The 17,557-nt window shown below is 31.9% G+C and overlaps 1 protein-coding gene and 1 long non-coding RNA gene across 4 annotated transcripts in view; one reads left to right on the top strand and one right to left on the bottom strand.

Annotated features, from left to right (window-relative positions):
- Positions 1 to 17,557, top strand: part of LOC148618026 (hemicentin-1-like) — a 125,407-nt gene that overhangs the window by 19,832 nt on the left and 88,018 nt on the right. The window contains exon 1 of one of the 3 annotated variants that reach the window (XM_088585841.1): positions 7,688 to 7,831. The exons of 1 other annotated variant lie outside the window; for it this stretch is intronic. The gene's annotated coding sequence lies outside the window, so the exon portion shown is untranslated. Of the gene's footprint in view, positions 1 to 7,687; positions 7,832 to 17,557 lie in introns of those variants that run through there. One more of the 3 variants, XM_088585831.1, reaches the window with a different exon arrangement.
- LOC148618028 (uncharacterized) lies at positions 1,680 to 6,068 on the bottom strand. The gene is made up of 3 exons (XR_015922614.1): positions 5,991 to 6,068; positions 4,121 to 4,195; positions 1,680 to 1,796 (listed from the first exon to the last, which is right to left on the bottom strand). It is a non-coding gene; the product is annotated as an uncharacterized LOC148618028 (long non-coding RNA).

Genomic DNA, 17,557 nt, shown 5'->3' with positions numbered 1-17,557 from the left:
GACTCCTAATTATAACATTTAGGTTTTGAATTAGCCCACCATAAGAATGTTCTAAAAATTGTACATATCAAAAGTTGAGTGACTCATATCCCTGTATGAACAATATCTGACTCATTTTACTTTGAGTTAAATGGGCTCTTTGATGAAATGATAGAAAAAGATAACTAAATGTTTCCTAACAAAGAGTCCCCATAAAGACTATCAATATCATTTGATGTATTAGTGGATAGATTTGAGGAAACGTTGATACCAAATATTAATTGCTGTATATTCATCATTTACTTGTTCCTTTTATGGTTTCATAATTAATTCTTTGTATTCTTTGTAAATTTGATACAGTTTTAGATTGGCATCGTTCATTTCAATATTGAAACTGAAACTGACATGCCTATTTCAATTGGGAGGTAGCATTGAAATGGATTTCAATGAAGTTATGAAATAATGAAGAAAAAAATTTATCAATATTAGTGAATTTAAAGTTATGTTTCATCTATATAGCTATTTAAGATTAATTCACTGTCAATGGATATCCATGAGACATAATGCAAGGTTTGCATATACCTTCAATACTCAATGAAAATCATTAAAAAATGTTTGCAATTCCTTTGTTCTAATTTTGATGAAATCCTTCCGACTACTTATATTATTGTGGTACATGTAATTAGAGAGCGTAGTAGCTTTTAAATTCTAAAAAAATGAGGTACTGTACTTTTGCACATCTATGTCCTATTTACAAAAGCAGGAAACTTTCCATAATAGGTAGGGGGTTATATGATTTATCATTTATATCCAAGACTGCAGAGGTAAATGCTCTATGTAAGCTTTCTTAATAGCTGCATCAAGGGAAAAATTCATGACTTTTTTGGGGTTTTATATGTGGATGCACATGAAGGATGATTATCAGAGGCTTTAAGAGGATAATTGTACAGTTTTAGGATTTAAAATATTGCTGCGGAGGAGGGATATCACTCGTTGAGATCACTTTCAGTTTTAGGACCAATTGCTGACTGATTTTATTTGTTTCTCATATCATCTGACTTACATAGGTGAAGTTAAATTCAGATGGCTCGCCCCATTGGGCCACATTACATGGTCTTTAGAATAAAATTTCAGTCCTATCAAACTTCACTATATAAATTACTTTCATTGGAGCTAATTGAAAATATGGGCTATTTTAACCATATTTTAACATTTAAACAGTATCAGATTTCATTATTCAACAAAAAATTCTCCTACCCAGTCATCTATAGGGACTCACTGTCAAGCATGTTTTTACTAATAAATGAAATGTGAAACCTGCCGGAATTGCTACCAACCAAAGTATAAATGAGACCGATTAAATAGATTTGGGATGTAATGTCAATCTTGTCATAGATATGTCACTGATTAAAATGATAATTTGTTGTTTTTTTGTGGATTCTAGGTTTTTTGGTTGAAGTGTTCGGTAACATCTACACCCGTTTGATGGGTATATGACATGATGAGGCAGAAAATCATTCAACCGTTACTTGTTATAGTACACTTTTGAACTTTTAGCTATGTTCAGTTACTGGCAGTAATGTTGCCATGACAAAATTTCTGAAATATTTATTAGTACTATCCTTTTCTTAGGTTATTGAATATTCGTAAGTCGAAATGAAATCTGGAAAGAAGAAAAGCACATGTAGTTACATGTATACCCACTGCAACCAAAGTAAAATCACCATGTCTGTCTGATTGTCTGTTCATCCAATGGTCAGATCTCCCAATGTCAGGGTTTTTGCATGTTCCCATTTTGAAAGTACTGCCTGATGAACCTTGATGAAAATTAATAGAAAGATTAGGCATCATTTGTAGATGTACATGGAGGTGGGTACTTATTGTAGATGTATGTGGAGGTGGGTACTTATTGTAGATGTACATGGAGGTGGGTACTTATTGTAGATGTATGTGGAGGTGGGTACTTATTGTAGATGTACATTGAGGTGGGTACTTATTGTAGATGTACATGGAGGTGGGTACTTATTGTAGATGTACGTGGAGGTGGGTACTTATTGTAGGTGTACGTGGAGGTGGGTACTTATTGTAGATGTACATGGAGGTGGGTACTTATTGTAGATGTACGTGGAGGTGGGTACTTATTGTAGATGTATGTGGAGGTGGGTACTTATTGTAGATGTACATGGAGGTGGGTACTTAATGTAGATGTACATGGAGGTGGGTACTTACTGTAGATGTACGTGGAGGTGGGTACGGTACTTATTGTAGATGTACATGGAGATGGGTACTTATTGTAGATGTACATGGAGGTGGGTACTTATTGTAGATGTACGTGGAGGTGGGTACTTATTGTAGATGTACGTGGAGGTGGGTACTTATTGTAGATGTACGTGGAGGTGGGTACTTATTGTAGATGTACATGGAGGTGGGTACTTATTGTAAATCACAACAAGGAGAAACTTTTTCTCTCCCAGAAAGTGACTCAGGTAACTTTACTTTGGTAGTTTTACCTGGTAATTAGTAGCTTAAGTATATTGATTTTGACCTGAACTTCTGGTATCTGTTTGTTCTGATAAGTCTTGGAGTGTCCATAAGTAGATTGGCTTTATCTCATTGTCATCATCAAATAACAAGAAAAATATTAGCAGAACAAATACAGGGAGCAAATAGACAACTAATTTTGGTATAAAGTATTTTTTGTCATCAATCAAATTTCGGTCGTCTACTTTGATCTGAAAAGAAAAGCCTGAACATCAAACAGGGTCTTTTTTACTATTTATAGCTTATAGCAAGTTTCATTTATTCAGTTAAAAATTTTTTTACAATTTATCTTCAAGACTGATACTTAAAGTTCTTAAATGTTAGCTGGTTAATATGGACTTTGAAATAGATACTAATTTTGAACTTGAAGAATACAATTAGTGATAAAAGTTTAAAGTCTTGTAACTTATGTTTCAGTGTTACTCTTTAAGGTGAACGTCATTGTCTTTTAATGTCTATGTGACCTCTAAGTTGACTTTTTCTGTGAAATTGATAGGGTTTTAATTTTAAGTAGATGTATTTTAGAACATGACATTATATCATATTATGTTGAAGAGAATATTCTAATAGTACAGTAGAATTTAGTTCTGTTGTGAGTAAAAGTAACTTGTTAGAACTAGAAGTAAATATCATAAAATTTAAAATTTCTTTCCCTTCTGAATGAAAAGAGTTGCTAATCTTCTCTGCAGACCTCATAACCACTTTTTTGGTACAAACAATCTAGTCTCTGTTGCACAGGAAGTGAAAAAGAAATCAGTCTCAAACCAATTTACGGCTGCAAAGTACCTTCAGGTGTATGGTAAAAAAAATTAAAATGTGAGCAAAGTGAGCCCTTAACTGCATAGAAATTTGTACATAGAAGTTATATTAAAAAGTATATATTATGGAATATTTGAAAATGTTTGTAATGTTACATCATAATCTACCTGATGTGTAAGATAAGTAAAACAAAAAGATTTTTTGAAATATATGGAATATCCAAAGCAGGGGGTGGTGCAGGGGGTTGTACCTCTCCTTTTTATTGGAAAATTTGTCATTTCCATGTCTAAAACAAGGATATGGAAAGGCAGGGGCCATGGGCCATATTCCCATCAAAAAATGAAAATGGCCCATTAAAGTTACAGGATTTTACTTAAAATGTTAATACAGTCCCATTTTCATCTTGAATACAAGTAATAAATGATTCCCTGCTACTACAATTGACAAAGAATGGCAAGTAATGTCCCCTGCTGGTGTTGTATTTTCACTTACAAAGATTTTTATATCAACAGGTTTGAAGTGAAAAAAATAATCCATAGAAGGAAGAAACAGGAAACTTCTAAATGGTAAAACTTCTTGGTGTGGGGTGCATGATTTAACACATTGTCACACTCTCTAAGGTTTAGTACATTCTCTGTATGCTTCATATGTTATCTATTTATGCTTTGTTTTGGTACTTCACATACACTTTTAACAGTACCTGATGATATTATGCAATGTTTGCTTTTCTTGTGTATATTTGCATTATTTTGTATTGATTGTTTGGACCACCAGTGATATTGTACTCTAGACCTTTTGTTGGTAGGAATAGTTGTTTGGATGTCTTGTCATACTTACATACCATTAATTTAATCTTTTCTCAGTCTGTTTGTCTGTTAATCTTTCTATGTTGGGCCAAAACCTAGCCACCAATTTTCTACAAGTGGAAGCATTATGTACTTGTAATAATATTTATACAATTATACAATTAGTCTATATTGGATCTTATTCCAGCTTCTTTTTTAGGAAAAAGTACATTAATTACAAATGCGCTATAAGATTATAATTCAGTGGATAATAAATTGGAATGAGTGAATAAGTGAATTATGGTCACAAGTGTAGAATATTGCGTAGATAAAGAGTGTGGGGAGTAAAATCTGAATGCTTTCTTGGCACACGTGATCATATTATGGTTAATCAGGATAACAAATTGTTTATCCTATTTATTGTATAGATTTTCCCGATCATTCATTGCTATATTGATATACATGTTGTAATCTTTTGTGAAATTTTGGCAGGACAATGTTAAGGAGTGAAATTACTGCATTAATTTCCATTTTATTGGCACTTCAGGATTTTCACTTTACTTATTGAATCGTTTAAGTTTTATGAAAATCTGGTGAGAGTGGTCCAACTTGTATTCACTTCTTTCTTCATTAAACCTTCACATAGTAATCTACTGCCCTTTTTGAGGTAGTCAGTGCCTGTGTTAACTGCTTTAAAAGTGGGACTATTTTAGAATTGTAGACCACTTCCTGTTGCATTAAAACACTCCTTAATATTGATAAGCTGATGTGACTCAGACCCAAACATTTCTGCTTTTGATCCGTCCAAGGTCTATCTGAAATGTTCTCTAGTCTATAACTCTCAATCTTTCTCCTGTAAAACTTCCCCGTTTGATGTTGTCTAAGTGATTCTCAAGTACCAATGACAAATCTTTTGATTGATATTAAATTTAAAATACAAGTTGTATTGGTAGCTTGTATGATTTATGTCCATGTTTGTAGGAACACGTACTTGAGTGCTATAAAATTCGTAAACTGAAGGGTAATATAGAATAAAACAATGATAAGTTTTTGTTACTTAAATAGAACTAAGTTTTTGAGATTATTTGCAAATCAAATGTTTTTGAACACTTAATGAATGAAAATATTTTCCTTAGGGAAATCAGGTATGGTCAGAATTCTGCACATGTTTATCAATTAAGGATTTTATGTGGCAGTGTATGCCTTACCACACTGTTGTAATGTATAAAGGTAAGTTCAGATCTAAAAAAAATGACCCCATGTATAAGTAATTAATAAACCCTACTTTCAGTTTTGGTGATGTTGGTAAGGTGTTAATTTTTGTAATAGTTTTTTCGTTACAATCTTCAGATATGTTCACTTTTGTAGTAGAACTGCTAATATTCATGACTATAGGGTACAGCCTATGTATCTTCAGCAGATATTCTAATATGACATTCTTCAAAGCTCTTTAGACGACAGCTGTGGTAAAAAAGTGATACCAACATTTCCTGCAACACATTGGCTGCATCTGTTCAAAAATATGAAGAAACTAGTCCTATAAGAATCTAAATAAATCATGGAAAATCCTATTTTTGCATTGTTTTACTACAGGCCTGCCATATATGTCGTTATTTTTCCCTTGCTATTGCTCAGGATAAAACAATGCGACATAAAAAGACTAGCCCATGGTAAACAATGATAAAATGGAGTTACCAGGATTTATTTCTTGATTTTATTTCTTTGGAAAGTTGAATTCATGGTTTTACAAAACACAAAATCCACTAAAATTGGTGACCTCATAAAAATAGTTTTCTGCAGTATATTGTGTGTTGGTTCAAATTGTGAATTTGTAGCTCTCTTGTATACATTAATGAGAGAGTAATAATTTCAATATAAATTCTTATTTTTTGTCAAATATTAATAATGAACTTTTAAACACCTTACCAAATGAAAAAGTAGTACTTTCCAACCAATACTTAGGTTTAGTGAAAATATCAGTGCCATTAAAGTGCTAGTCAAAAAGATGGATGAAATAAAATATATACTCAAAAGATTTTTAATTGAAACAAGTGCCAGTTTCAAAATTTGTTTGGTGTTGTGGAGGACATTTAAACATTACCTAGGAGTTGGAGACGAGTTTAAAAATGAATGACAGTTGGTTCCTCTATATTTTAAGTGGTGTTTCCCATGTGAATTCCAATCATTTTGAGTAATCCTTTATATTCAGATAAACCATATGACTTAAGCAACAACCAAAAATGTCAATAAAAATATGCATATTGGTATATGGAATCAGTAAAAATACTTTTGCTGTTTGCTATGATACACTTAAAAGAATACCCAATATTTCGTGATTTGAATTAAAAATAGAACCAAGGCAATAATCTGCAGTAATTTAGAAAGGAAGCTAATTTTATTTTTTCATATAATGCATAATTAAGATTTTTAACTTATAGTTTTAATAGTAAACTAGTCAAAAACATCAAAGTGTATTTGAAAGTGATAAGCTGAAAGTTTAAATACTTTATTTTATCGATTGAAGTTACCCATCTCACAATGGTACATCTCTTGTAGCTGCGGCAGCTCTTTGATGTGCCGATTATTTCACACCTTGTGATGCATCAAAATCTGAAGTTATCAATAAGAGATGATGTGTGTCTTGCTCTGTTACGATATTTTATTGCCTGTACATGAAATTATGTTGCTTTTTTTTAAATGTCTTTTTAACAGATCCGTGATTTTATGTAATGGAGATGTATTGATAAACAATTCCTTTTAAAATATGAAGAAATTATGAAAGTATCTTTTCATCCAAATCAACAAGTAAGTTTGATTTGTTGGTAATTATATTTTATTTGAATTTTTATGACTTTAAAGCTCAGTTTGTTACAGTATTTCTGTACTCCGATGTCTTTATTTTAAGAATTAAGTACATAGTTTGCCATAATTTTTTAATATACAGAAATCAGACGTAATTTTTTGTGTGGTAAATGAGGAGACCTGTACTGTTACTTGGAAGATTTCAATATCTGGAATTGCTTTACTGGCATCTGAAACTTTTTGATGATTTTTTAACTGATAATCAATGTTGAGAAAAAAACGTTAATCCATATTCATATCTTTAATGAAATGTTATTCTGCTTATTCTGAAGACTGCTGCATGAACTTCTTGGGAAATGTATTCTTTTAAAATCATCAGAGGTCAAGGTCAAGTTCTGTGGTCAAGATGTAGAGGTAAAAAATATGTCTTTTTGCTTGAGAAAAATTCTAGATGTGAGGTCAAAAATAGTTGCTTTGGAGCAAACAATTAATTTTTCAAGGTTATTATTTTCAAAACACAGCCATAGGTCAAGTGGTGACTTTGTTGGGTCATGTTGATATGTTTTTGATAGTCATCATTGCTAGATATATTTAATACCTATTTCAATGTGATGATATGTTAAATATTTAGTAATCAGGTGCACCCTCCATGTAACCGTCTGCTCTTATCATTGGCTTGTCAGTAGCAGACATACCTGGCAGTTGCTTCTTTGATAACTTTATTTTTTTGCTGATAAATTTCCTCTCAAATTTTGGCTCCTGATGAATATTTTTTGAAATAATCCTTCAGTTTGATTGCAATTCCAGAAGTAAAATAGATAAGAATTTTGAAGATGTATGAAACAAAGTGGACTTCTATGATGAGAAGTGTATTAGGATTTTTATAGTTACTTGAGCACCTGTGTTTGTTTTCGGATGTGAGAAATTTTTATAATTGTGGGAAAGTTTGTTGCATTTGCTAAAAGGTAATTACTGGTGCTTATTTACTAATTGTTATTAGATTGTCTAAGTGATAAGCAGTTGGGAGAAATACATAGCATATATTCTCATTAGCATGTTGTGAGAATATATTTACCAGTATTATGGTTTCTCTCATTTTCTTCTTTTAAAGGGAAATAGAAAAAGTGCCCCTTTCAAATAGAGGTCGAAATTCTAGATTGTTTAACTTCTTACTGTAGCTTTTTCTTTAGTGCACTAAATTCTCTGAAAATAAAATATTTTCTTCCACAATTTTTTTGACAGAGACCCCTCTCATCAAGATATCAGACTTGGATCTTTGAATGACCTCATTTAGGACTATTACTGGATGAGGCTTTGAAGGATTTCATCAATCCTTACAAAAATTATCTCACTTTTATTGGTGGTTTTTTTTTGCTATTGTTCCTTTACTGTATTATATGTATGAACAACTTGTATTGTTCTTATTGCTGGAGTCCTTTTTAATTCACTTTTGTGCCAGTTTGTCTCTGCAGTTTATGAGAGAAGCTATTCAGTTTTTAGTTTTCTTAAAAGAATGATATCTTAATCCCTGTTAGATATTACACCTTAAAAAATTTGATTCATCTGTATTATATCAGAAAGCAGATTACTCAATGTTTGTCAATATTCACATATAGTTAGGAAACTTTTGTTCCAGGTGGTTAATTTTATGAAGGTGCAAACAATTAGGACATGTGAGAAATAACAGGTTTAATAAGTAAATAACATTATCTAATTCAACTATTATTTACAATAACAATAAATACTCTATTTACAAACCCATTTAGAAGGACTTTGTCAATAACACCCAGAGCGAAATCTACATCATGTTGATTTTCAATATTGACAGGATTCATTAACAGGTATTTTTACCTGACTGTTACGTAATTAACATCTTATACAGAGAAAAGATCAAAGAGAATTTAGACAATGGTCAGTGTTTAGTAAAGTTTTCACAATGGACCATTTTGTTGAAAAATTGATTGGATATTTTTGGTATCAGTTGTCCTTTTGTGGGATGGGTTATTCTAATTAGTCACTTTTTAAGGAAAATTATTGGACTATTCCTTGTGTTTTAATACTTCTAGACAACTTTTGTAAGTGGTGTTACATACAATTTGGTCCATTATGAGTTCAATTGAGAATTGAAGTAGAGTTATAAAATGTAGAAGGACTAAGAAAATTTTAATATTGATGTATTTCATTCCTGTATGGTTTGACAGATTCCAGGTGTTAATTTTGGTGGATAAAAAAACTTACTTTAAGGGGAGGTCACTCTCAAGTGAATTAAAATATATTCCTGAGACAAATACATATTGAGAAGGAAGGACAATGAGTAATGATATTGTGAATAAAAATCTACTGTAATGTTCAAAATAAATTACAAGATTAGAGTGCACTACAAATGTATCTAGAAATTGCACTCCAAATGATTTCAAGTTATCTAGTACATTTTCCCATAAATTATATTTAAGGCTTTCTATTTTTACAGAAAAATATGAGAAAATGAGAATATTTAATTTGCATGAAGTTTGTATCTATCTAATGACAAGTGGTTAATTTCAGGATTAGATTGATATTGTATGAATCAATTATTTTTAAGTTAATTTTTGATTTGAATGCACTGAAAAAAGAAATAATTTTGACAACTTATGTCTTGAATTAACACTTTTGCTGATTTGTAACATCAGATTATAATCTAAGCACTATTATTGCAAAGAGTTAAATCCTTGAGTATCTCCTCTTTGTGGGAGGATCTATAGTTATCATGTTATCTGTCCATCTACAACTTTTTCTTTCTTCATATTTTGACCATATAGTGACTGGGCTGGGGAGTTCAGGTATTCTATAGTGGGCTTTGCTCACAGCCTGTATGTGTTGTTTTTTTTTCTCACTCTACTTTCAATTCAGTATTTTATTTTTTTAACATTTGAATCAAGACTATTATTGTGATTGGTTTTCTTTGATTTGTTCACGAAACCTGACTTCATTTTTTTTAAATGTAACTGAAGCCATTATATTAAGTCTCATTTTATGACCTTATTAGATCTGTTTAGACATTTATACCTTTATATTATATGTATAATTGACCAGACCATGGATCTATAGATTTTGAATTGTTTTATTTTTTTTTCAAACAATTGTTTATTTTACCAATCTCATAGTTTTTGTTCCATTTAAAACTTACAGTTTTCTAAAGGTCGCAAGTCTTTGTGTCACAGTTGCCCGATTCAGCCACTTCAAAATGACCAGCCATCGGACTGTTTATAGAAATAAAACTTGAATTGATTGTTTCATCCAATGTCAATAATGTCGAAGGAAAAGCTGGTGCAATTTAACCGGCTTTTCTTTTATCCTTTTAAATTTATAGTTAGTATATAAAGTTTACTATTGACTTGGTCAAACAAAATCTAACAATAAATAGTATGCATGCAAACATTTGTTTATTGTTTCCTGTCGATTTGGAACATTGTAAATACTGGGGGAACAAGTCATTTCTACTTCCTCTGACTATATGACAGTGGGTTTGGGTGTCATATCTTTTTGTCTGAAGGTTTTTTTAAGCATATTACTACTATTCTAAACATTGCTATATTAGAGTATGTATCTTTACTTCTGGGTACCTTAAACATATGTGGAATCTTTATTTGTCTGATACAGGAGAGGTTAGTAAGACCATTAAGTTGGTTTATAATTTAACTTTCTGTTCTCTCAAGATCAGACTGTAGTGTCACAAATTTTGTCATATTTGACGATATATTGAAAACAATAGAAACTTATCAGATATCAAAGAGTAATCTAGGGAACCTAGGTTATAGTCGTAATCAAAGAGTAATCAAGGGAACCAAGGTTATAGTGGTAATCAACGAGTAATCAAGGGAACCAAGGATAGAGCAGTAATCAAAGAGTAAACAAGGGAACCAAGGATATAGCAGTAATCAAACAGTAATCAAGGGAACCAAGGTTATAGCGGTAGTCAAAGAGTAATCAAGGGAACCAAGGTTATAGTGGTAATCAAAGAGTAATCAAGGGAACCAAGGTTATAGTGGTAATCAAAGAGTAATCAAGGGAACCAAGGTTATAGTGATAATCACAATGTAATCCAGGGACAAAGACCAGACATGGAAAACAGACATACAAAACAAAGAACATAAAGTAACTTAAATCATACATACAAAGTAACAAAAGCAAATGAGCAACTCAAACTCTACTAAAATACATTGAAAACAATATCAGAACAATAGATGGATCAGCCATTAGTCCATTGCCATATCAATTCTTTCAACCACTGCTTATATCTTTCCATTCTAAATTTTATATTGTACCATCATATGCAGAATTTGTTTGCAGTTATTAGGCTAATTTTTAGAACTTCAGATTACAAATCAGACTGTTTAAAGCCTTAAAGTTAACAGCATTGTGTGTTACACTTAAGAGATTTCATTTTGCTGCTGCAATTTCATTCTGCCTGTCGTGTTCTAATATTTAATCTTGACATGCAACTTGTGAATTAACCTACTTTGAAAGTATTACATAATTTGCACAGTGCTAATTTTTCAGGTAGAATTACAGGTAATTTCAGGTAAAATGCAGATAACTTTGATGACTATCTAAATGATAAGGTCATCAATTTTCCATTCAGTCAAGTAAAATTTCTTAATCTCGGCTTTGCTGGAACTTAAACTTGAGAAAAAAAAATGATTGTAATGAGATGAAACATGCTAGATTAAAGCAGCCGATTCAATTGGTGGAGTTTATGGGATTGATTCTTTCTTGTTGCTCAACTAATTGTCTTTGAAGACAAACAAGACAGACTTTAATGACATATTTATTTAGTTTAATGTGTCTATTGATAGAACTGTCAACACAAAGGTAACTTGTTTCAGAGGAGAATTTTCTGTCTGCAAAATACAGTGGGCGATGTCACTTTGGTATATGTGGGGCTGTTGTTTAACTTTCTGGCTGTAATGTGACTAAATGTACCACTGGGATAATCATAGTAGATTTCCCAGTCACATAATAAAAAAATGACAGTTCACATTTTAATCTAGGCACAATACAAAGACTGCCCATATTTCGACATGATTTAAAAGAAATCATTTACTAGTAGCATCTTGCTCGTATGATATTTATCACTTACGTGAAAGAAGTAAAGATAGTCCTTGTGTTTACTGGTATTATGCAGTGTTTCACATAAACTGCCTGTGAGCTCTTAGGCATTACCTTGTTAATATGGAAAAAATCCAACAGCATATCCAGTATTAAATGTGGCATTTTGATTCTGATTAATCATGCTAAAGTGATCATTATCATAATTGTGCCTATGTGCTTATTCATAATAGTATTTTGACATCAGTGGCATTTATACAATTTGATCTTTTAAATTCCAAGACTTCCTTACCTTAAAACTCAAGGGTTTGCATGTCCTTGACTACACTTTTACCTCAAATATCAAATTGCTTAAATATATTGCTGGGTTTATTGACATTAGTGACCTTTCAGTCATAGACATTTTCATGTATAGTTCTGTGATAGTACTTTAATTCGTGGATTCTTGAATTCGTGGTTTTGAGGTTTTCAGTATACACATTAATGGGAATCTCCTTTTCGTTGGGAACCAAATTTCATGGTCTGGACTACCCACAAAAACCATGAAAATTGGTACCCAACAAACAATAGTACTTTCACAGTATATTGGAGGACTTCTTTCTAACTCCAAATCAACCAAACCGCTAGTACTTTTTCTCTAAACAAAACATTCTCTTCTGACTTATCTTTTTTATCTTAACCAGAAAGTCATTCAAACTTATTAATTTGTAAGAGTTTGGAAAAACCACAAAGGTTAATCATCTGACAAGACTAATTTTGGCTATAAGAATATTATATTTCTGAATATCAACTGTTAAAATCATTATAAATATAATTTAGACTCTTTATGAAGCATCCAAGGTCGTTTGTTTATTTTGCCACCACAGTTTGTTCAACCATGTGTTAGAAATATAGTCATAATTTAGCTCATTAGTTTCCAACTTGATCTGTTATTGAAATAATATAAAATATCTGATAAATATATCATATCTCATCAAAGAAAATAGCTTCCATGTGTATCAAAAATATATATTGGAGGCTTTCTTGGTATTAGTAAATTGTTGGATGCAGTTTATATAAAAATAAATGATATATTGCCTCCCACACATAATTTATGAGAAGTTATGCTTTGTTTTCAGTACAGAAATTTTGCATATAAATTGTATATTTAGATTTTGTGTTCATTTAATGTTAATTTTTTTTTCTTAATTTAGAATCAAGGACTTTTTTAATTTCTTTTAAATATTTGGTATTTCAGTTCCATTCAGGTAAACAATAACATAGGTATAATGAAGTTATATGACTAAAGAAGGGAAGCAGAGGAAGACAAAAAATATTGGAGACATGTTTTTGACAATTCTGCATAATTGTACAGGTGTTTGCACATATGCAACTACATAAAATTTGCTTTCCCATTTTTAAACCACTTCAATCCTTGCTTTACCAATATAAGGCACACACCTGCCATGTTACTGCTTATATTGACCCTGAATTGAACAAGGGGGATTTTATATTTTTCAAATTTTTTTTTTCGTCTATGAAAGTTTGTCCTTATGCTTGATATTAATCAGATCAGTTATCATAAAACTTGGTTAAGATGTTGGTTAAAATATGTTTTTTATAAACTGTACAAATTGATTATTGTTGTTAAAACTAACTGAAAATAGTAAATAAAGTATTGGTAGATGTTTTAAAAAGAGTTTTCTGTGTATTACAGACAATTGTCATAAAACTTTGTAAAGATGATGGTCATAATATAAAAGATTTTAAGGTTGTTTTACATGTATTCAAAAATTGACTGCTTTAAGCAAAGATAAAACACCTTAAAGAAGTACAAGTCTAATCATGGTTAGATTCTCATCAGCTTGATTCAGCACTTTTAAGGAATAATTAAGACCCCATCTGCTTTGGTCAAAACCCTTAATCCCACAAAGATTCTTCAAACAACTGATGAAACCAAATGGACAAAAGCAGCTTAAGGTGTCAATCATAATTGCAAATTAATTATAAATGGAAGATTTTAAGCCATATTACATAACTTTATGGTTCAAAACAGATAGTGTAATACTATATATGGTAGCTGATCTGTGTACATATTGATCTGAGAATTTTATTATTGGTGAAATTTATAGTGTCTGTAATTATTGAGATAAAACAAATAGCCACACCTTATTGATCCAGTAAAGACATGATGATTGAAGAATTTCTAAGGAAAAGCTTAGGTTATGAATAGGCCTTTCATATCAGTTTCTACATTCCTTGGTTGCTTCCACTATGCCCATAGTTTAAGGCTCTGTCCATCAGTCCTTCCATCAGTCTGTCTGTCGATCATAGAATCTATTAGTCCATCTTTCATTCAGTCCATCCACTAGTTAATCTGCTAGCCCTTCATTCTGTACATTAGTCAGTCAGTCAGCCATTCATTTAGTCAGCTAGTCCATCAACCATTCAGCCAGTCCTTCAGTCAGTTAGTCCATCAACCATTCAGCCAGTCCTCCAGTCAGTTAGTCCATCAACCATTCAGCCAGTCCTCCAGTCAGTTAGTCCATCAACCATTCAGCCAATTCTTGAGTCTATCAGTTAGACAGTCCATCTGTCATTCAACATCATTCAGTTGTTCTTAAGATTTGAGATAAAATAAAGAACATCATAATTGGATCTAGGTACATAGTTATGGTATGGTCCTTAGATTTGGCTAGTCATAAATTTCAGTTGTTCAAACCTTATTGTATCATATATTGCTTATATAATTCTCTGAGAATCTTGTTTTAACTGGTCATTTTTGTGAGGTTGGTTTGGTGAATAAAATCTAGGTTTATGTCAATTTTTTGGAAACAATAACTTATGTTGGTACTGTGGAAATACTTTTAATGTTTGATGGCATATTGTATTAGAAACAAAGAATCTCGTTGAACATCAAAGAATGACCCCTGCATTAGGTGTCACAAACTGTGTTCTTTATAATTAAAATAAAAATTGATATTAATGCCATTATATCAGTACTCCACATTATATTTAGTAGTTTTGGTATCTCATCAGCCAGTTCTCTGTATTAGCACTTCAGTACCTTGATAATCAAGTTTTCTGACTCCCTGTCAAATGGTTAAGCCGCTTGTATCCCCCTGTATTAGTAAACATGAGAAATATTGACATTATCGCCATGAAATTATTAAATTCGATTTACAATGACACATGTGGGATTAACCTTCTTTCTCCCGACCAGATCAAAGCCATTTTGATTATGTTTTAACGGATTACAGCATGGCCTATTCATGTTGAATCAGACAACCTGCTGTTGGTCTTAGTTTCTTTCAAAGTCGCTCTGTTTATTTCTATTCAATTTCCGCCAACTTCATTCCAATGTTAGGAATCATTTTCCGATATTTTTCACGCTGTTTGGGTTTTGACAATAGATTACAATATTAGTATGGTTGATGTGACTTAATTACCACAGGGTGGAGTATACATGTATATAAGATCTGATGACCATGACAACTTATAAGAGTAGAAAATGATACGATAAATTACTGTATATCATATGAAGAAAAAATTATTTTTTAAGAGATCTTAATAGATATTCTTTTTATTTGGCTACAAATCTGAAAGTATACAACAACGCTGTATTTAAGCCAACCTTGACTTCAGGTGTCAGAATGTGTTAAGGCAACCTTTGTGTCTGCAGGTATACATTCTTGACTATAGGATGTTTCATTGCAGTAATGAAATTTTCTAGAACTAACCTGACCATACACTAAAAATGGGAAACAATATACCATTTGACGAGCCCAAAACAGGAAAACTACACATAATTTCTCTAGCACAAAACAGTGAAAATACACATCATTTTACTGAATCTATTTCTAGACCATAGCTCTGGGTTAGTATCTGGAGGCAAGCAGTTGGAAGGAGTTTTCTGGTAACCCTTGCTTGGATTCAGTTTGTGATATATCATGCAACTTAGATATTGGACTGTTATGTTTGATCTATTTATGCTATTTGATCTTCCACCCTATTAAAAATAAGTGACTAGTCAGTCACTTGAGGACCTTCTTATTTTATGTTTCTCTCTCTACCGTAATATTGAAGTTTGACTTAGATAATTTGCAGATTTACCTCTTACACCAATTTAAATAGTTTGTGTACATGTATTTCATTTTGAAAATTGCATTATGGTAAGAATCATAACCTAAGTGTTTAAAGGAGGAGTTACAATGTCTAAATGCAGGAGACAAACATTTGCTAAATCTTGAACCTTGTGCTGGGATATGAGACACAATGACTATCTTTCGCAAGATTGTATAAGACATGCACAAATTGTTATCTATTGAAGTAACGATAGCTCCTTATAGCGTTTCCCATATAGAACATGAAAGGTCAAACTTTAGGACATCATAATGTAAAAGATACATTTTTATTTGCTAAACATTTCAATCAGAGATAATTTGTGTCTCCTGATGATCAAAGGAAGCTTTTATGCATAGCAAAACGCCATCATTGTTTTTGAGTAGACATTGTAAACATATGTTTATTTACACTGACACCTTGCATATTTGTTCTGGGTTTCATCGCTAGGATTCAGAAGTATTGTAAATACCTGAGGACTGAATTTTGTTCAACATGACATCGGAAATAACTACCGAATTGTAGGATTAATCAGGACAAAATGACATAGCTTATTTGTTTACCTTAAGATTTATATTGAAGAAATTTGAATTGATATTAGCGGACTTGTTTTGATTGATACAGATTTTGAAGAATGACTGGTGTTATGTCTGTTTGACGGTTTTTGTATTTGAAGCTTTGAATTTGATGAAGTTAATTGTATTTTAGAGGGGTTAATCTACTGCGTTTTGAAAATAATGCCATCTGGCTTTTTGTTGTTGTTTTTTTTTTTTTTTTTTTAAGGGAAAGAGGTAGTTGTACCCGATCATCCGTGAGCTTGATATCTTTTTGAACTTTCATATATAATAATATGAACATTCACATTATGGCAGCATCTTAGTCAAGATCTTGTACTTATATTTGCTTTCATCTGTTAAATGAGCAAAATTTCAGCATCTTTCTTTTACCTTCTATGGCTTGGAATGTATAATTTAGCCCCACCCACTTAAGCACAATTCTATTATTGACCAGATTAAATCTGGCGGAGCCAAAGTGCACTGTAAAACAAATAATCAGGCTGATGACACAAGCCATCTGTCTAAGAACACGATATAGTCCTGCCCTCCAGCCATTCAAAAACTGACCTGTCACGTACTTAATGAGCTCCTGACCAGGTCGGGGGCTGACCGTGATTAAAGCAATCATTCCTGGACCAGCAACCATATCCTTTAATAAGAGATTATGGACAATAGGTCCAGTGGTCATCTTTTGTCCAGTCAGAGTTTCATTGCTTTTTGAAGACGCTCGGCTTTCTTTATGATATGATATTCATATCTCAATGACATGTGATCGGTATCGTATCCCCACTTCAGGTCTAATTTGGTTAATTAGCAGATCAAGTTAAGTAGTTTTTCTATGACACAATGTCATCTTCCATCCATTTAAGTACGCTGAAGTGCTATATAAATGTAAGAACTGGGTTGTTTGTTATAAATGGATGACTGATTAGATCTCATGAAATG

This window comes from Perna viridis, chromosome 5 (genome assembly GCF_037379345.1).
Source record: "Perna viridis isolate PV_CMFRI_1.1 ecotype Kerala chromosome 5, ASM3737934v1, whole genome shotgun sequence".
Lineage (NCBI taxonomy): Eukaryota > Metazoa > Mollusca > Bivalvia > Mytilida > Mytilidae > Perna > Perna viridis.
This window is presented reverse-complemented; position numbering and strand designations above follow the sequence as displayed.